The 22530-nt window shown below is 41.2% G+C and overlaps 1 protein-coding gene across 4 annotated transcripts in view; it reads left to right on the top strand.

Annotated features, from left to right (window-relative positions):
- The first annotated feature begins 360 nt into the window (after nt 1-360).
- Nucleotides 361-22530, top strand: part of APBA2 (amyloid beta precursor protein binding family A member 2) — a 453336-nt gene continuing 431166 nt past the window's right edge. For all 4 annotated transcript variants that reach the window (XM_068275575.1, XM_068275573.1, XM_068275574.1 and 1 more), the window contains exon 1: nt 361-538. The gene's annotated coding sequence lies outside the window, so the exon portion shown is untranslated. The remainder of the gene's footprint in view (nt 539-22530) is intronic.

Raw genomic sequence — 22530 nt, 5'->3', positions numbered from 1 at the left:
TAGACTGCACTGCCACTGCTATACTTTAGTTTAATGAGAGCGTTGGAGTGCATTGACTAGTTTCAGACTGTGCTAAATACATGAATCAGTTCAGCTGACCGGTGAATGAACTTCGAGACGCAAAAAAAAGTGTTGTATAGAGACATCAGCATTTCGCCAGGGTGAGCTGTAGCAGATGGGGATAAACAGGCATTTACAAACATTCCCCTCCAGTGTGTTGCTCACGCCGTATCGCCTTACTACAAGGCACACACAAACCTACAGGAGGAGGATGGGGCAGCCGTCTCTATGGTAACAGCCTCATCCCCTCCCTCTACTCTCTCTGGTGCATTCTTCTCCGTTTCTCAGGCAGGGGCTTGCCAGTGTTGCTCACACAGGCTGCAGGGCGGCTGCTGAAGAGGCTTTGTCCATGCATCTTCCTGGGTTAATTAGTAGTCTCAGCGTGTGGCTGGGAAGCGAGCACACAAAAGAGCTGTTTGCTGCCTGAGAAGCTGGAGCTTCCGCAGAGAGGGAGACACAGCCAGGCACTGCAGAGCAGGTAGGGGGGCAGGGGGGAGGACGCCCACCCATCGCTCTGACACCCAGAAGGGAAGACCTTCAGATGTAAAGGGGTGTGAAAGTAGTATGAAAGTAGAGTGGGATAGCGAAGCCTTTCTGGAGCTGGGGAATGGCCCATCTGTTTACATGGACAGGCAGGAGCTAGTAGGAAGGCTGCTATTCTTATTGTGTGCCAGTGAGTAAGGTGTTATTATTATCTGTGTCTTGTGATCTGTTGCTATAAGGAAATGCTGCATGGGTGCACATTACATTGCATGCCCCAGCTGGAGCCATCTGTAGCTGCTGCTGGGCACAGTCTGCTGGGTGCAGCAATGCTAGGAGGGTATGCTGGCTGTCATAGTTCTTCCAGTAGCTGCTGCTGCTGTTCCTGGTCCTGAGCAAGGTGCATCCACCACCACCAGCAATAGCGGCAGGAGCTTGGCAGGCTGGCCCTCACTCTTGTCATCCATCATAGCACTACTAATATGTATGCCTAGCTTAGTGAAAACATGCACACCCAGTCCTTAGACCACAGAGCTTGCAATTATTTGACACTAAGAAAAGTTGTAAAGGAAGTGATACACTGCATTTTTTCTTATAGTGCTGATTCCATCATGTGTAACACTGCAAAACTGTATTTCTATACAGTACAGTATGTGTGTGTGTACAATAGATTATGTGTGTACAATATTTAAGAGTAATGTTATAATTATAGCATAGGAGAGCTAGCTATTGTACTCTGCAGGAGAACTACCAGGCTATCGGTAACATCCCCTGGATTGTTTATTTCTTATTATTTCAATGATTTGCTTTATAACCATTGTCCCCATGAATTCTCAAAATATTAAATTCAATTTTGAGCCTCAGATGTATTCCTATTGCCTATCTTGTTACTCATATTTATTTGTTTTTTACTGAGCTTATTACTCATATTTCTGTTAAAATCAAAAGACGAATCAAATGGTACTATATATGTAAATGCACAGATATGGAAACGTGTGTAAATATATCGGCCTGTATTTAATTCATGGTAAATGTTATTTATATCTGTGGTACAATATGGTGCTATAATTATTTTGATTGTTTTAACATTCTATTAAGTTGCTACAACTTTTAGGTAATACCGCCTTTCACTAAAGCAGTAGAATGCTTATGCAGATCTTGGCTTATTGGATTTGTATCAACATAATTCATTTTGGTTATCCATGGCTTAACTGAATGTATGTTATTATTGGAGAAGTTACTGTTGAAGAAATAACAGCTGTCCTTGCTATGAACGGCAAGTGTTGATTCGGTTAAATCTGGCTTTGCTAGTAAATCTTGCTCCTTGATATTTTAGTTTTATCACTTTCAATGGAGACTCACTACTGGGATGACAAATGATTCCATTAAACTGTCATCTTTAGGTCAGTAGCCTCCATACTTCACTCACTTCACCAGCGGTAATGCATTCTCAGCTAATGGCTGAAAAGAAGAGGCATATTTACATGGTAAATAGTCCTGTGCTTTTCCTGTGACACCCTTCTCTTGTGCACACTAATGCAGCCTCAATGTATACTTTCATTATCATTTTCTATGATTATCTTGTTTTTCTTGTGCTTACAGCGTGCGCTCAAAAAGACCTAGATAACATCTTAAGGCTTAACGTAATACTAAACGTGTCACTCCATAAACTCTGTATTCAAGGGGATCTTTTGATAGGTTCTTGTGGCAGTATATGGAAAAGTGTTGCTGCATTTTGTGTATTTTACAAAGCTTTTAGTCATTCACTGGGGTGATTTTTCCATTCCATTTCCATCTTAGAAACAGCATATTTTGTAAAAATGAATAATAATAATTGGACTGTGATGATAACCTGGAAGTATGCATAAACATGAACTGCACGGTATTGATCTACTTATGGATTGAGGAAGGAGTGTTTTGTCTGAAGGCTTGCTGTCTGATAAGCAAGAAGTTGAGTATTTTTCAGTCTATGATGGGAGGAGGTGTTTTGAGAATAGCGTATTGCTTCCTCTCTTGATCACTGGCCATCAGCATTGTGTATCCTCTAATCATACATTCCTGTGAAGAGTTGTTGTAGAGAGAGAAATTAATTATATATTGGTAATGGTTGTAGAAATGATTAGAGGATTCTGATTTGGTTGGGCTGATGCTGATAGGCAAAGCTGGCTTTTATAAGCACTCTCAAGGCATGATGTGTTGGCAAGGACATTTAGAAGAAAGAGGCATGACGTGCATATACTGGGCCTGGCTTACCAAGTTTCCCCAAGTCTGGAGAACAGAAGAGACCTGAAGTAAGCCAGTGTACTAGCAAATCTGGTCTTGATTTATTAAAGCTTATGTATATGTATGCTGTTTACAACGCACATAAAGATCTGCAGAAGGGCACTGACCCTGGAGGACATACGTGTTTTCATAGAAAACGCATACCATCTGCCTTAAAGCGAACCTGAACTCAGAACTTCCTGTCTTCTCTATAAGATAAGCAACAGCATAATAACCTTAAAAAGAAGCACATTTCTTTGTTACAGCTGATAGAAATCCTGCAATAAATCTGCAGTGTGTCTACTTCCTGTTTTCATGGAAGCAGACATGGGGTTAACATCCTGTGTTTATAAATTAGCTGCTCTGAGGCTTCCAAGATTCCTGAGCTGACTCAGCTGAGAGATCAAATTACATTTGTGATTAGTCACATATGAGGGGGAATTAGACAGTATAAACTCTCTAAATACATACAGGGTGGATTTCTCTATGTTCTCCCTCTTTCCAGTGCAAGAGTTCAGGTCCACTTTAAATATTATTCATATTATTGTAGTCCTAGCCCACCTCTCTTGCCTTCACCATCCGTCTGATGCAGAGGGTGATGTATGTGTCTGGCAGACTGGCAAGCCTTGACCATTCCCCTGTATGTCATGTACATGTGCAAGCACAAGGGACATGCCAGGACACTGACCCAGGAAAAGAAATAAACTGTGCCAGTCAAAGCCAACAGTAAAAAGGTTTGGGGAGGCGCCCAAGTTCTTTGCTAGTGGGGCTGAGTTATAATTACTGTACAGGTCAGTACAAACAAGTAACCTTAAATAGAAGTCGTGTGGGGTACCGGCGCCTATGATCGTGCCCCGCACCACCTCTATTTAAGGTTACTTGTTTATACTGACCTGAGGAAATGGGCTGATACCCGTGAAACGCGTTGTCTACAATTAACCACTTGATAATAAAGACTCCTTACGCTAGATCCGAGTGAGTCTTCTTCGGAGGTAAGACACCTCTTTCTATAATACCGTACAGTTATTATAACTCAGTCCCACTAGCAAAGAACTTGGGCGCCTCCCCAAACCTTTTTAAAAGTTGTTACCCACACCCCTAAAAGGAGTGTTAGCACTTCCCACTTGTATATCCATTATACCAGTGGAAAAGCCGACAGGATGAGAGCGACCACCCTGTTTCAAAAGGTTCCGGGATACCGAGCGGGAACGGTTCTTTTCCGCATGCCTACATGGTGGTTGCAGGACTGCAAATCATCCTTGTGAGTATAAAATACCCACAATCTCCCACCGTTTAATACCAGACGTTACTGCACTATTGGGCTCCCGGTCTCTTCCCCTTTCTACAGGCCGAAGGATCTCCACTCCCATTGTGAAGGGACCTCCAGAGACCTGGACCAAATCTAAAGCCAACAGTAAGAAAGCTATAGGTCCATGGGTCATGGTGTGAATTTTTGTCGAATCCTCTTCTCCATTAAAAGAAACTGCCATAATTGGTTGTTTTGGGTTGACTTAGCAGAAGCCCATTGAGTGGAAGGGGCTTGCAATTTTTCATGTGGTTGCATATGTTTACAAGGAAAGCAAAAGTTTGCTTTCTTAAAACAGAAAGAATTTGCAATAATTCAGGTTGGAGTTAGCTCTGAGATGTCTCCCAGGGCATCACTGCTGAATATATGCAAATTAACCATTGTTACCCTTAGAAGCTAAACACACCTCCAGAACCGCTGAAATGCAATGATGTGTCAGCTTGTTAAATTGTACAGAGCCATAATAATCCAACATGCATACAGACTTTTTTCGGATTGGTTGATCCTCATCAGTGCATGGCATGGATTAATTTGGCTCTATGCAGTAGGGCTTGTACAACCGAGAGGTACGGACTAACCAGCAAGCTCATGGTGACCCAGAACTCATTGACTCTGTACAAATGAACAAGCTGACACATCATTCAGCAGTGATGCACTGGGAGACATCTCAAGCTCACTCCATCCTGAATTATCGCAAATTCTTTCTTTTTTAAGAAAGCAAACTTTTGTTTTCCTTAGTATTTTAGTAAGGGGGCTTTTAGGACCATTGTAGCCCCTTACACACTCCAATGAGTTATTATTATTATTATTGATTTAGAAAGTGCCAACATATTCCGTGGCGCTGTACAAAGTAAGAAACAAACATGGGGTACATAATTATACAGACAATGGTGTACACCAAATAGTTCTGGTTCACCATGAGCTTGCTGGTTAGTCTGTATCCATATGTTTACAACACACACACGGCTGTGAGCTACACTAGAACTAAGGGTGAAATCTGTGATATTTCATGTTTGATCTACATAACAATAATAATACGGAACTATTTGGGTCAGTTCACTCTAGGTCAACTACATCCTGTTGCAGCTCAGCAGACACACTACAGACAGGTACAATGTATCTACGGCTCAACCCCCTTCACACATGCGCTGTGGTGTGCACATTTCTCCACACACATTGGATACACAGTGGACATAATACAAATCTATGATATCGTATCGGGTGCTTCTTGCTTGTACATTTCAATGTATATGTTGCTGCACTGAACAAATATATGGTCACATCCAGTAAAACTAACAGGAAATGCATATCATGCTAATATCAAAATGCACTGCAGTGCATTTGGCATTGTATTCGTGAGAACCAATGCGCCAATGAAACTGAGATATGTGTATTAAGCTTTAAGCTGGTTCACACTATGTTGGAGCGGTACCATAGGCATGTTGTACAGGTGCATGGCCAGTGCTTTCACAGGTCTGAGAGGGATCTCTTCAGAAAGGTTTCTATACCTACCATACAAAGCACATCAATTTTCTATAGATTTCAGCAGCTTTGCATGCACAAACCTCACTTGTGCATGTCCATTTGGAATGTGTTTGACCAAGGCCAGGGGTGTGACTGGGAGAAGCTTATTCAGTGGGCTCCAGTTGGATAAGTTTAGGAGGATCCTTCACTGTAACAGTGGGGTGTAAGGAGATACGGGAAGTCTCTGGTCTATCCAGGGACTTCCCACTTTTGAGGTAAATACCAAATTTACATCCACTTCAGGGGTACTTTAAGGTTTTTTTTTCTGCATTGTTTACTGTCTTACAGTGTTATTTGAGCCATTACTATTACTGCTTGCATGTGAATGGTTAAAAAAGCTCAGCAGAACCACTTCGCAGAATACTGTCCTGCCACTCTTCTTTACAGTTCTTTCTCCTCTCAGTTTAGTTGAATTGAATTCAATGCAAATGCCTTGATACACCAAGCTATTGGAATGATGCCCAGGCTGCAAACATCACAGTTCAAACACAATCCTCTGCTGGCTTGTGTGGAATCATTTGCTTCTGATGATGTCACGGCTATTAAAAACAGCCTTAAATGAAAGAAGAAGACATAGTTTTCATGAAAAAGTATTTATTTATGGTTTCCTGCCATCTAGCTACTGCATGATGCTTTTTGAAGCTTGTGTTTAGATGCACTTTAAGCTGAAGCATGAGTACAAAGCTTCAGCGGAGATATTGCTTACCTAAAAGAGCTTTTATGTCTAGTTTTTCTGGGTAGACTGACGGAATTAGAAAAATTTCACAACCAAGGATCTCATATTTCGTTTCTTAGAATTTCATTGCTCTCTAACTGTGAAATGAAGATTCCTGCTGTTATTTTTTTTTTCTTTTGAATATGGGTGCAATTCATTTATCATTACATTTTTATTTTTTTATTTCTCACTACATTCTCAAAACCAATCCACTTAAAGTGGGGCTATACTCTGAAAATTCAAATTTCAGTAGTTAATCCTAGGTAAATAAAAGAACACGTGAAAACATCCCCAAGCATTCCCTATGTGTAAAATGTTTATTTCCACTGCAGAGAGCAGTACAGGCTTAAGCAGCCCATACACTCAGCCGATTTTCTGGCCGACCGATCGATCCCGATCGATCGATCGATCACAAATCGGTTGGCCAATCGACCGATCGACGGCCGATTTTGATCGATTTCGATGGATTTCCATCGAACTTGCAGGGTGGAAAATTTAGGTCGATCTGATGAGATTGCTTATCAGTTTGCATTGGCCTTAATGGAAATCTGATGGCAAAAAAATGCCATCAGATCGAATTTCAATAGATTTCAAACTGAAATCTATTGGAATTCTATCCTGGTAAAAAATGTTCTAAAAACGCATCAGATAGATCATCAGATGCGTTTCTTATCTATTTGCTGCCAATCTGACGAGTGTATGGGCACCTTTACTTATCTCTGGCTCTCTTATCTCTACCAAGACTTTTACTGCCCTCTGCAGTAAAAGTGAACATTTTTTACATACAGGGAATGCTTGTGAATGCTTTCCAATGTTCTGTTAGGTACTTAAGAGTAAATACTGAAATCTTAGTATTGGTAGTATAATCCCACTTTAAGTGAGAAATACCTGTTTTCTCATTCATAATATTGTGTATGTATAGAGTGCTGATATCACGTTTTGTGTCTTTTGTGGGACCGATGACTAGGTTATTCAGTTGAATAAAAATCTGCTAATAATAAAACTGCGGAAGTGCTGAAGTGTGCTCAGATCAAATCAGGAAGACTAATCCTTAAAGAACAAGCGACACCCATGCTAACCTAGAAATAAAAAACACATATTTAAGTAGATAAATACTACTTCTACTTACATAACAGATGTATCGTGCTATCCACATAATGATTCCTGTGAATTTTATAAAGGAAAAGCAGAAAATCCTATTCTAGGCAGTGGCCATTTTGCCAAGCTAATGCTGACATCATATCCTCCCTGACTCTTGTTTTCCCCCCTCCCTTCTCTTGCTCATTGTGTATTCATTAGCTGCCCTCCTCCCAGAGTCTTCAGACACTCCCACTGAGGTGTATACTAGGAACTGCACAGTCACCTCAGCCTTGCTTGTAAACACAACAAGTGAGCAGAGGTGTTTGAGATAAGCAGCTAGGGAGGGACATAAAGGGAAGAGGAGGAATATATTATAGATAAAAAGAACCCCCAGCATGCAACTGAATGGCAATGGCTATTAAAGGGCCAGTGCTCCTAATGTATGTGATAACCCCACACCATAACAGCAGAAAAAGTTTAGAAAGTTTTGAAGGCGGGATTAGCATCTTTATCACTTAATTCACTCAGACCAGTTGCTGTTGAAATTTGATTTTTATGGTGACAATACCGCTTTAAATAAGTATTAAACAGCAAAGATCAATATTTTGAAAACCACTGTAATGTGTTTACCAAACTTACTAAGTAATGTGTTTACCAAGCTTACGTCTATATGACCCTGCCTTACAATTCCCTTATTTATTAGGCTATAAGTAGTATAAGTTACATACTGTAGCTAGGTCCCCTGGCTCGTAACCTTGCCATTGCAGGGAAAAGAGAAAGTGGCTAACTGCTGACACTAAACTGGTGTGAGGTGACTGATAAGATTACTCACTCAATGCAGCTGCTGCTTCCATGAGCTTTCTGTTGTAACCACAATCACATACTAATGAGGCAGTCTGTGCACGGATCTCAGGGTTAGTGTCTCGTGAACTCTGGGAGGAGGGCGGGCAAAGGTACTCAAAAATTGATGCAGAGGAGAAAAAAAAAAAGTGTAAGGGAGGAAATTGCATCACAATTGGTATGAAGCACTAAAAATGGGTAACGTCAGGAACAGTTTTCTTTTTTTACTTTTTAAATCCCCAAATTCAGACTGGATGGTGCAGCACATACTGTAGGTTATGTAAATAAAACTAGCATTTGCCTTCTGATTTATGTTTTTTCTTTATTTCTCTTAACTATGGCTTGAAATCTCACTTTAAGGATATGGAAAGCCTTCAGCTATGGGGATAATACGATTGCTTGCTCAACTATTAACTTTATTAACTATGGAGAAACAGAACACATTTTAAAGAGTGTAGAGCATAGGTATACCGATTGAAGGGAACAGAAAAATGTGAAGCTGCTACTTAGTGGCAGTGGGGAGCTTCTGCTGTTTCACTGAGTTCTGATTCACTGAGTGAGTCAGAGATGTAGCGTAATTAGTGGAAATCAAATGCAGGCATTTGTAATGCAATGATGCTGCACACCCGTTATAATTGTAAGTGAATCTCCACAGGATTCAGAATGATGCTATGATACAATTTATCACGTTTCTTCTTAGGTGTAGGTCCGAGTCTTAGTTATAGAAGATGATTTATTCTCTGGAATAAAGTACCGGTAATTATACTTACCTCTGGACTGAAGATCTACAAGATGACACAAAGATGACACATTGTATATCTAATGCTTCGAATTCACTTCAGAACCTCAGCTTCTGTTTTCTTTAACACTGTAACAAAGATGATTTCTTTCTATCCTGGCTGGAAGAAAAGGGGGGCAGAGATCATTGCCAGAGTGGATGCTAATCTCACACTTACATCACTGCTGATTATAGACAGATCTTCCTCATTTTCATTTTGAGCAGTGGAACCCACTTGGAACAAATCTCCTACTGATGAAAGCCTTCTATTCCCCCCTCCAGTCACGTTTCCTGCTCAGTATTTATTATTTATTTAGGAAATTAAAGAGGAACTGTAGTGAAAAGAGGAAGAAATCAATACATTGCAAAGTTAAAAAATAGAAGAGAGATCAAGAAGTGATTGATATTCGCCATGTCATGTGTTCATGTCTTTTGAACCACAATCAGCCTGCATCTAATCATCTTTACTACTGGTAGACATGAAAAAAACAGAAAGCACCAACTGCCATTATCTATAACCACATAGACTTGATAGACTAAAAGGTGTTTTTTTTTTTTAAAGATATTTATATGCACAGAGGGAGATAGTGGTTGCTTGGCAGTTGTAAAAAGCCATTATTTTCTACAATACAACAAGGCTCACAGACAGGAAACTGTCAGGACCTAGGTCCTGACATCACACTGTGGGAGGGGTTTCACCACAATATCAGAAATACAGACCCCCTGATGATCTATTTGAGAAAAAGTAAAGAATTTTCATGGGAAAAGGGGTATCAGCTACTGATTAGGGTGAAGTTAAATCCTTGGTTACGGTTCCTCTTTAAACTGTAATTCTAGACAAAGCAGATTTCACAGTATACAAAATGGAAATTCATTGAAATGACCTGACCAAATTGGTACATTTAAAGGACAACTGTAAGGAGAGGGATATGGAGGCTGCCAGATTAATTTTCTTTTAAACAATAATAGTTGCCTGGCTATCCTGCTGATCCTCTGCCTCTAATACTTTTAGCCATAGACCCTGAACAAGCATGCAGCAGATCAGGTGTTTCTTATTGTCAGATCTGACAGATTAGCTGCATGTTTCTTTCTGGAGTTATTCAAACACTACTGCAGCCAAATGGACCAGTCGGACTGCCAGGCAACTGGAATTGTTCAAAAGGAAATAAATATGGCAGCCTCCTTATTCTTCTCACTTCAGTTGTCCTTTAATAATTTATTTACATTTACTGCTGGTAGTTCTAGTTCAAAGGTTTCAGATTTTCCAGTTTGTTGACTGCAAGCCAATCTGAACTAAAAATAACTATACAGCGTAGCCATTGCAAAAGTAATTGGTTGCAGTTGTCACCTATTTTAAGGTGCCTCACTAATTCCTGGTTGTGCACAGTAGCCTCCTCTCCACCTTCCTGCCCAATTGTCAGCCAATTACTAGGTGCAAATGGGGTCACATGGGAGTGAATGTGTATGCTAATTTTTAAATAAGGGAATGATTTGGAATTGGAACAAGAGCTGAACCCTGCAGTGATGTTACAGCTGTGTACCAGGGGCGTAGCAATAGGGGGTGCAGAGGTAGCGACCGAATCGGGGCCCTTGGGCCAGAGGGGCCCCGAAGGGCCCTCCCTCAACTGCAGTATTAGCTCTCTATTGGTCCTGTGCTGGTAATAATCACTTCTATAGATACTTTAAATAGTGCAAATTATTAACAAACTGTTGCCCATCTCCTTCTTGCACCTCTGACACTGTAGTTGCCATTGGCAGGTTTTGGTGCGCCGTATCAATTGTTGTGTATACAGTGCTAGGGGGGCCCCATTGTAAAACTTGCATCGGGGCCCACAGCACCGTAGCTACGCCACTGCTGTGTACGTATAACTTTGTCGCCTGGTCATTTGAGCACAGGGTGAGCCGATCGATGGCTCATGCTGCTGCTGAAATTCCAAGTGGCGTGGAATACTATTTCCCTCCGAGTCATAGCAACTCAGCCGGACACGTAATTCATGGACTGGCTATTGCAGCCACTTAAATTACATTGAAAATCCACCTGTGTCACTATAGCCATACTAGCATTACATCTATGAATTACATCTATGGCAGCGCCATAAACAGGCTCTACATGGCTGTGAGTGCTCCTAAACCACCTGTCTTGCTCACAGCTGCCTTTTCCTTTGACCACTTAGTTTTATATTTTTAGTTCAGTTATTTTGGCATCATTTAGCAAAAAAAGATATGTATTTGTCATTCTCGTTTGTAGTGTGCAACTTCTTTTTGACTTGATAATTTTATTATATCAGTCTCTTCATCATACAATTGAATCTTTGTATATGTTGCTAGCTTCAAAGTACCCATACACTATATGTTATTATCAATACATCAAACATGATATTTGATAAAAATATTGATTTTAGCAAACAAAATCTATTAGACACTAAGGGCCTGATTCACAAAGCTTTTCTGTTAAATTATCTGACCTTATTTATTAACTCACAATTTATCTCTCCTTAAATGGCTTAATTCATGATTTATCTCCCCTTATTTAACCTAACTCATGGTTTAGCTCTTCTTATTTGGCATAACTCATAGTTTAGCTCTCCTTGTTTGACATAACTCATGGTTTAGCTTTCCTTATCTACCTTACATCATGGTTTAGCTCTCCTTATTTGACATAACTCATGGTTTAGCTCTCCTTGGGCTTGATTCACTAAGACAAATAGCATGCCTTATCAGAGTTAACACTCCTTATCAGAGTAGCACACGAACTTATGCCTGCTAATTGGTAATGACAAAAGCTCCACTCTTCCTGCCCTGAGCCCCTGTAGATCCAATCACTTTAAAGGAATCATCAGCTAAAAAATGGAAAATCAGCTTTACTCACCTGGGGCTTTCTCCAGCCCCTTGCAGCCGACTGTCCCACGCTGACCGCTCCGCTCTCTGCCGCCATCCCGGGCTCCCCGCATGGTGCAGAGGCCGACCTTGAGGTCGTCCTTACTAAGCCTGCATGAAGTGCCGCTGTCAATCATGGCCACGTTGTCCGCGGCGTACTGCGCAGGCAGTGTATCCTGCTGAGAGATGAAAATTCAACATGGTTTTGGTATAGCTGCAAAATTGACATTGTTAGTGTTTATTTCATTTGCTAGGACATTAATAAGTACAGATAAGAGAGCTGGATCTTATACTGCCCCTTGCGGTACCCCACCACTTTGGAGCCAGTTCTTTACCCAAGTACAGTATTTTCCCCTTCATCTCTTCGTCTTTAGCTTCTGCACCAGACTGCTGCAGGGAATAGTGACAAAAGCTTTTGCAAAGTCCAAGTATATTACATCTATTGCTTTCCCAATATTAGATTTGGATTCAGCATTTTGTCAATGCTGAGCATTTTGCTTAAACAAGACAGGCTTTTAATGAACCAGTGTTGATTATTTGAAATTAGGTTAATCAGTGCAATTTAATTCCTTAGGATATCATGAAACGTGTACACACAGAGAATACTGCAGGTCTGTAGTTTCTGGATCTCACTTTTCTCTCTTCTTGAATAATAGGAATATATCATCTGTACACCAGTCATGTGGAACAGATACACATTAAAGAGAGTTACAGTTAATAATACAAGCAGCTCACAATACACACCACTGCACCCGCCTCATATTTCACCATGTTACACCCATTATACCTCACAATGCATCACAATAGGCCCAGCACAGCTTACAATGCACAACATACACCCAGTGCCTGTTTTCATTTATAGTCATTTTAATCACACAGAATCCAATACAAAGTGCCAAATGTTTTGCACTATTGATTTTTTCCCATAAGGGTATATAAAAGTTGCCATACATTTATCGTCTTTTCCCATTAATATCCAGCAGATTCAGTCTGCTAGAAATATATGCCATGGCAGCCCAACTGATTGATCGAACCAGTCAATTGAAAAGAAGCAAAGCTTTCTCAACTGTGCACAGACTTGGGACTTTTTGGTCGCTGGTAAATAATACAAAAAAATGCTCCATCTATGGATATCTTAAAATACTTACAGATGAAAGACTTTGCTTTATGTGCAAGGAGCTTAGTGCGTGGGTCAATTAAACAAACCATTTGATTTTATGGGGTACTATAAGAGCACAACACAAACCATAGAGTTTCCAACACTTACCTGTTCCAGCAATCAAAAAGTATCTGCCACATATATTTGTCATCTAAAATAGTAACAGATGCCACAATTGCAAATATACAGTATGTGGAAACTGCAAACCATAGGACCTATTTGTTGTTACGGTACTCACATCTTTCAGGGGATCAACATTAACAACATAGGATTAAAGCTTGCCCCCCAACTGTCCCTGATTTGCTGGGACTTTCCCAGTTTGGAAAGCATGGCCCTGTGTCCCAATACACCCCCGTCGTGTCCCTCAATGTAATGCAGAGCAGCAGCAGAGCAATCCTTGCAGAGTCACAAATAAAGCTGGCTGTAATGTAATAACATGCGGCATGATTTGCATTTGAGCCACTTCACACAGGACTCTTTACAGCTGGCTCGGCATGTGGCTGATATGACTGCGCTGGAACAAAAGAGAGGTAAGTGACCCTGTAATGGTTGTCTTGCACCTCTGTGGCTGTTCTCACCAGTCAGGCTTTTTTTTTGGCCTCAATGAGCAATACTGTTTGTCTGTACTTCCTGATTTGAAAGTCGAGCCACACCCACTCTCTCCACTACCATGCCTATTCCCACCCAAGCCACCTTTTTCAAACCCCTTCCACGCCAGCCATGCCCCTTTCTGGCCAGGGGTGCAGTTAGGTTCAGAAGAACCAAGTGGCTGCCAAGGGCCTCACCCACAGCAGGGACCTCCCATGATGTGCTGCTCTCTTTGCTTGGGGTCATCACTGATCTGCAGGTCTGTGAGTGTTGAAGATTGGGAGCAGTAGGAATCTACATACCCCCACTGACACCAATAACCTATACAGGGTGGGAGAGGGGGCACCCTTGGCTACCAATCCAATCCAAAAAAGCCTTATTGGCAGGACCAAATACATTTAGCATTGCCAAAGCAAAACAAAGCATTAACGTGTGCGTGTGTGGTGTGTGTGTGGGGGGGGGGGGGTAAGGGAAGGGTATAGGGGGTTGGGGTATATAGTCCATAGGGTGTGGAGGATGTAAGGGACAAAATGGGGGGCTGGGTGGGGGCTACGTATACCAGGTTTGGCTACCCATACTGGGGGGGGGGGGGGGGTGCAGCTTTTGATACCTACTTGTACTGGCAGGCTCCCTATACTGGGTGGGGGCTACCTATACTGGGGGAGGGGCTACCTATACTGGGGGGGAGGGTGAGACCTTTGGCTACCTATAATTATGGGAGAAGGGGCCTCTGACTGGGGTGAGGTAGGAAAGGGCCACAAATTGTGTGCCGCTTGGGGCCACAAAAACCTCAGCAGCATCCCTGTTTCTGGCTTATAATGATATCACCTAGCTGCTGTACTAGTGCTGAGGCCTTGTAGGAGGACATATAGACCATAGACTTTGACTGGATTCAGTATAGGCTTATTTGTGACTGCAGACAGTGCTGGTGTCCTAGGGACCATCAAAACATCAATGTGGTTTACTCCTAACACCTCAAAGGAGGAATTGGTAGATACTCACCCTTGCAGACATTTCCATCACTCTTGTAAATACACTTGAAATAAGATTGGGATTGTGACCGGACACGTTTAATTTCCTCTCTTTTTAATACATCTGAACTATTCTTTGATATTGAATTCTTTCAAGTCTATCGGGACCGCTGTTTGCCATTGTAGCCGACTTTGAGTAGAAGATTGAACTCCAGATATTATTTATTTGTGAGGCCGCTGGCATGGCGTAATTTACCCTGACACTTTCATTCATTTTTGCCTGTTTTGTCTGCACCTGTCACCAGCCTGGATAAAGAAATGTTCAGGCACTGCATGCTTCATTTCATTTGTTTCATTCGCAAAAATACACTACGGTGTACAGTCATGAACAGCACTACAGGAGGTGCTTTTTATTCCCCTTGTTTTGAGAATAAATGATTATTTAGGTAAACGTGATGCTGGATAAAGAGGGTATAGATATTTGTGCAGAGGACAACTTTTAAGTCATAAAGGTATCAGGGTTTATGCACTGCAGGTTGTTAAGCTAGGTATTGTATGACAGAACACATTTGTTCAAGACTGCTTACCTTTTTCATGATTCATTACATGTTTGCGCATTTGTTTTCTCATGTGACTTCAAGTAAAAACCAATTATTTTTCAATAAACTTCCGTCTCTTCTGCACCATGTAAGATCATGCAGAGTCTGCATACATCTTCCACGCATACATGCAGTATAGGATCTGATGCTGCTTTATCAGCAGATTTCCCCAGGTCATGACTTCAAGTCCGGCCAGCGGTATTGGCTGTATACCTCGAGATAAAAGAAGTGATGTTGTAGCGTGATCCTGAATTTCAAACGTCACTGGACTGGAAATTTCTTTTAACTAGCTTGTATTAATTGGCAGCAACAATTAGAAATACAAAGCATCAATCAACTGTAAAACCTAGATTGTCACTGAGCGATTCCAAACATCAATTGCATATGTCATAACAGTATAGAACAATAATAACATATGGATCAGATGTAAAAAAGAGAGAAATCGAGAGCCCAATATGGTGTAGTATGTCAGAGATACGAAGGGAAATGAATAGGTGAGATGGTTATACTCACAAACATGGGTTACCGCTCAGGCAACCACTGTATAGGCAGGTGAGGAGATTAGACCTGTCCTCACTCAGGATTAAGAAGTCGCTCTCTGTAGATCAGAAAAAATGGGGTAGGGTCACCCCTCCACCTGGGGTGGACTCAAGTATACTGGTAGGTGATCAGAGGCGCCAGCAGAATAAAATTAATATAAAATTGTTAAGAATTGCCGGGAGGGAAAGTGGTGGACTTCCCCTCAATAATTAGACATCAAGGTCTGTCATCGAATCAAACGAATACATTTATTCAATAGTACCCCAAAATCTGCAACGCGTTTCGTGGGAGAAGACCCACTTCTTCAGGCAATAAAACGGAGACAACAAACCCAGCAATCAATGTGCAGTGAATTTAGCACCTCTGTTAAATACAGAGGTACAGAGGTGCTAAATTCACTGCACATTGATTGCTGTGTTTGTTGTCCCCGTTTCATTGCCTGAAGAAGTGGGTCTGCTCCCACGAAACGCGTTGCAGATTTTGGGGTACTATTGAATAAATGTATTCGTTTGATTCGATGACAGACCTTGATGTCTAATTATTGAGGGGAAGTCCACCACTTTCCCTCCCGACAATTCTTAACAATTGTATATTAATTTTATTCTGCTGGCGACTCTGATCACCTACCAGTATATGGATCAGATGATAGCCAGGCATATGGTCTGGAAATAAAACTATATATTCTGCTTTGACATTACAGTGGGATTAAACTCAAAATAAAAACCATATTAAAATGAAAAATGTACCCTTAAAATATATACCAGTATATATAATCTCTTTTACACTTTAAATAAAGAATAATTCCAGCATTACTTCTAACTCTTTGATTCTCATACTCCTTTATAAACCCTATGGAGTGAAGGAGCTGCTGTGCATTCTGGGAGACTTCTCTATCCCTGCAGCCTGAGAAATGCCGATGACTTCCGGGGCTTCCTCCATGAGTTTTAATTTATGATCTGCATCTCCGTCGGTCTCTGGCATCAATCAGGCATATTTTCTGAGTGCTAGCAGAGACAGAGGCAGCTGCAGAACATAAATTAAAACTGCTGCAGGAAACCTTGGAATTCTTTGTCATCTCTCAGGCTGTAGGGATAGAAAAAAAACTGCCCCAGAATGCACAGCAGCTTGTTATCGACATAGGTTCATAAAACAAATGACAATCAAAGAGTTAGAAGTAAGGATTAAATCATAATTTATTTACAGTGTAAAATGGATTATATATATTTTTAAAGGCACTTTTTACTTACATCCCACTTTACAGAGACCCAGCTTATGCCTAGCATTGCCTGCCTTTAATTTTGGGGTCCAACTAGAGATCACTAATGTTACCTATCTTTCCAGTGTCCCTTGTAATGTGTTCCAGCATAACCCTGCCCTCTGTGGTGTATTCCAGTGTTTGTGAACGTGCAAGCATTCACTAATGCTAAGGTTGTTTCTGTAGCAGGCTGCCTTCAGGGTGCCTCAACACCACCACCATGTGGTGATTGTGATAGTGGTGGTGTTGGGGTTTACACAGATTGTCTTGTCGGGGGCGTTGAATAGATCATAAACAGCCCTAGATCAGACAGTGCAATTAGATCACCTCGTAAGTTGTACTTGTCAGTCTTGTCATTCTCTGTGAATTCTACTTGCATTGCTCTCTTTTCTCATCTTTAATTGTCAGAAGAGATCTAAATGATAAGTCCTTCAGTGCTTAATCAAATGACATTATTGTATGTGATAAATGTTTAATGGGTCAGTCCCATTAACTGTATGCTACAGTTCTAGTATGTTCAAAGGGTGATTCTTTAAAAACAGGAACATTTACATATCACTTTATTTGTACAAATGCTTTACGCCTTTTGCCATTTTACACATAAAAGATGAAACTAACAAGTTCTTAATGTTCCAGAGGCAATCTCTGAGAATTACATTTATGAACAAGTTCTTATTGATTGACTATTGGCTACCTATTTAAAATAAATCTGAAGTCCTGCAGCAGACAGTATTTTTGTATATGGTGTAAAATGTATACATGCTAATCTTAGCAATACATCAACAAAAGTACATCAGCTGAACCCAGTTGGTCCCTCCGTATCTAATTTGCAAGTTTAAACAGAGTGACACATAACTGTAGCTCCAATAGCAGAGACATCTGGCCACTGACTGAACTGGGAGAAGGGAGGAGGTACATCAATGCAAATGAGGCAGGATTGAGGCCACTACCCCTTATACCTTGTACACACATACCACGACTGTTGCCCATTTGTTGCTATGTAGAGGGGGGGGGGGGGGGGTGTATAATATAGCGTACAGGGGGAGTAGGAGAACAATACCCTTGTCCTTGCTCTTGGTGAAATGATCCATCAAACAGATTGCTTGCCAACACATTTAGGGGGATTATGGGGCTGCTGTACACATGCTAGAGGCATCTAGCCTCTGTCCAAGGCTTCAGAAATGCATTCTCAGAACCAAGGAGAACAGATTTCACATGGCAGGGACGTATCTTAAAGTGCCCTTCTTTTTTATCTCAAACAGTTGGGAGGTGTGCTGAATAGGAAAATCCAAGATTTTAACCCTGGTCTATGTCAGAGGTGGTGCACCTACCTAGTACAATATCCAGCCACTGGATAGTGCCATATCATTCCATAAAAATATTTAGGACCATACTCCGTGTGATACTTAATAAATTTTGCATAGAAGGGTGTAACAGGTTGTTCCAAAAAAATGTCACCACTAAGAATATTTCCCCTGATTCCCTCTCCTTATGGCACGGCATTGGTCATAGTGCAATAGCAACATAGGTCATAGTGCAAATAACAGTGAAAAGTGAGAATTAGGTACACACTTATAGGTAACCAGGATATTTACTACCACCTGAAAGTCTGGAGGCTGGAAACAAGGGCCATCAATAAAAAAAAAAAAATAAGCTTAGGTTGTTTGTCTATGTGCCTGATGGCGAGGTTTACTCAAAGAGAAATGATGTAGATTTGCAGCAGCATGTAAAGGTGGCCATACATCTGACGACTTGGCAGACGATCGACCATCCAATTTGATTGTTTCACTGAGCAAAAATATAAACGCAAACATTTTTGTTTTTTTTCCCATTTTGCATCAGCTGAACTCAGAAATCTGAAACTATTTCTGCATACGCAAAAGACCCATTACTCTCAAATATTGTTCACAAGTAAAATCTTGCTCAGCGTACAATCGAATCGGATGAAAATCGGTGCCGCCGAGAGCATGCCCAGTTAAAAGTGGTTGCTTGTATCGTATCAGTCATGATGCAAGATGTAGGGACGATATTCTCGATCTGGTTCTCGGTGGTATGACGAGTGACAAATGCAATGGAATTTTACACTAGGGGGTTAGCAACAGGGCATTGAGGCAGGAGATGCGGCGTCACAAGGCCAATTCCCTAGAGATTTCATCCTGAAATTAATCGGGAATCGGTCTGCGGTGTATGGGCTGGCGACAGATCTCTTTCTGATCAGATTTGGTCAGAGAGAGATCTGTCTCTTGGTCGATCTGCTCATACATCAACTGATGTATGGGCACCTTAAGTATATAGATCAGGATACTACTGAAGAGTGGGCGCTGGATTAGGACATCCTGTTGCGGTAACAGGAAACAGCAAGTGCATGGGGGAAGTGGAGAGTTCCTCTGAAGAGAGGAAGGACAAAATGACTGAGTAATCAGTTATAAATCTGTATTTTAATGTATAAAGCAGCATGATCAGTGTAAAATGACAATAGAAAGGCCTCTTTGTAGCTCTGCCACAGCCTGGATTAAATTGTGTGAAGGTCTGGTGACAGGACACATACAGCTCTTATGTGGAAGGCACAGGCTATGTATGACATCTCCTTGAAGGCACAGAAAGATCCTTTTTTTGTACAGTGAGCTAATGATGTTATGAATGTCATAGTGACAAATCAGGAAGGTACGTCCTAATTTGAAATGAAGGTAGCAAACAATATGTGTAGTGTAATATGCTTTCCGCTACAGGTCATTGACAGGAAGTGTTGCTGAGCTAGACATGTCTGTTTTCCCAATAGTGACAATGCTATTTTGTAATTTTGTTAAAGGCAGCCATATATAGTCTGACCCCTTCAAGTGATATTACCACTTCTAGTATGTCTTGCAATGATTGGGTAAAGATTAGCATGTCTAGGGCTCACCTGTGGGACAGTAATGAATGCATCCTAGTTCAAACTGTCAGCTTAGAGGAAACAGTCTCTAAAAATGGACACCAGCTCTTTCTTTTTCTACAAACAAGCACTTTAATTACTGCAGGCAGCTTTATCACAGCAGCTTGGCACATCGGTTCCCAACTACTGAGTGTTTGCCAGCCTGTAATTTAATGTGGTATATGTCACTGCTTCCCAGCTTGGAAAGAGACCCCATGCCTATGTGCAATATTGTCGATGTTGCCCCCTTTACCACCACCACAGTGAAGTTCATAAATTGCTATTGATCTGCCCCAAGCACAGATACATTCAGAATGGCAGCTGTGTTTCTCCTTGTGTTACAGACGTTCTGACTGAACAAGTCATTGCCTCACTGGGCCTCTATTCTGGTGTGTACTGCCTTATACTTTCCAGGACTGTTGCCCTTTCCTTCTATAAAGGGAGATTAAAGCAAGGAAGCATATGCAGGTGTTCCCCGACGAACACTTGACTTACCCGACAACCCGCCGATATGAACGGCCGGAAAAAAGTGAACTTTGATTCTGTGGGAACAAGTTAAGCATTTTTGGAAAAACGACATTGTAGTTTTTGAGAAAATTGTTTTTAAAAAATGTAAAGAAAAAGTGTTTTTTAAACTGGTAAAATGACATTTTGCTGTGATACACAGAGGGTACAGGGGGACAGAGGTGACACAGTGGGGGAATACTGAAGGCATAGGGGGACATAGGTGACACAGAGGGGCACACTGGAGGCGTGAGGGGCATAAAGTACTGTGCTTGGACTGCACTTCTGCTTCTATAAGTCACTACTTCCTCAGTGTTTGCCCCCATAGACTGTACTGTTATTGTACTGTACATTGTGTGTATGTATTTTTATATACAGTATGCTGAGCTGTGTAGGTACCAAGACCAATTACAGGCATGACCCAGTCATGCTTGGCAAAATAAAGGATTCTGATTCTGATAAAGGAGATGCAGGGGACAGAGATCCAGTGTTTCGACTATTGAACAGATTCAGGTTAAGAACAAACTTACAGTACCTATTTCGTCCGTTAACCAGGGCTACCTTTATTGCGCATAAAGCTTCCACATCCACTCAAACCAAGCTCGATGGGATAGACAGACTCTGTTTTCCTTTAGGGTGCCCTACTAGGACATGTTGGCTGCAGGTTTGCTTCAATCACATAAAGCACACCTTCTGGAGTTAAGCCTCTTCATTTACAGGGTAAAGACAGTTTTCTGAATTTTTCTGCCTCTTTTTCTCTTCCCCGTGGCATAAGGCAATATCAATACATTTCAGCTAAAGTAAAAAAATAATAATAAAAAGCTCTAAATTCTATGGTGCAGCAAACAATGCTCCAAAGTCACAAATGCATAGTTCAAATAAAATGTCTCTGTCAAAGAATACTCTTTCCCCACATCCCTCAAAGTGACTGCAGCTTTTTGCTGTAAGCTAAGGCCTCATTCACATAGATGAGGCATGTCGCCTGGGAGGGATCAGGACTCCATCCCTCTGGCGACGGTGCGGAACCGAGTCTGTTGCTATGTGAAAGGGCGGGAAGGGGGTGGAAACGCTCTGATGGAGCAGCACATGAGGAGTGTCACATGGTGGGCAGAGTGAATGGGCAGAACAAGCCTGATTGACTCACAGTGAAACCCTTCTCCTCCTATTATCACACTGGAGGGTGCTAAGGAAGCCTACATATTCATGTTTTTATACAAACAACATTAAAATGCATTTAATCATTCTTTACTTGAATATGTAACTAGATGTAATTCTGATTTTTCAAAAAAATGCCTCTAGTCCAGCTTTAAACCCACATTGATAAGATCTCTTTCACATGTGTATCTGAAGTGTTTAAAAGACTACAATTCCACTTTAATTTTAGCAATTTCGGCAATTCACTGCAAAGGTAGATTCTCTATACAATGTTGACTAGGTATTTTTACTCATCCTGGCTGTGAATATACGGAAACAAAATGTTCTTTTTTATTATATGACAAGCAGTACTTTTCCCAGGCACAATTACTGATGCATTATTGCAGAAAGAGACAGTGTTAGAACAAAATGCAGCATTTTAAGATGTAAAGTCTACAGAATGTCACCTGCCAGTCATTTTTCCTTATTAGAGGTAACAATCTATATTGCTACAACTGGAAAGTGAACAGTAATGATCACACTGGCACGTACTCTGCGGGGTTTTATACATATATACCTAATATATCCCTTAACTGTTAAGGAGGAACTGTAGCCAAGGATTGAACTTCATCCCAATGAGTAGCCGATACCCCCTTTACCATGAGAAATCTTTTCCTTTTCTTGAAAAGAGCATCAGGGACATATGTATGACTGATATTGTGGTAAGAACCCGCCCACAGTGTGATGTCAGGGCCATGGCCAGTTTCCTGTCTGTGAACCTTATTGCATTGTGGGAAATAATGGCTGTTTCCAACTGCCAAGCAAGACGTATGTCCTTCTGTGCATAGAACTCTCAGAAAACAAACATTGCAAAGTTGCAATTTTTATGTAAATCTGTGTGAATCAGTGTAAATCAGATAAAGTTTAATTCTGGATTAAAGTTCCTC

The sequence above is a fragment of the Hyperolius riggenbachi genome, chromosome 3 (assembly GCF_040937935.1).
Source record: "Hyperolius riggenbachi isolate aHypRig1 chromosome 3, aHypRig1.pri, whole genome shotgun sequence".
Classification (NCBI taxonomy): Eukaryota; Metazoa; Chordata; class Amphibia; order Anura; family Hyperoliidae; genus Hyperolius; species Hyperolius riggenbachi.
Note: the sequence above shows the minus strand (reverse complement) of the source record. Positions and strands in the feature narration are given on the sequence as shown.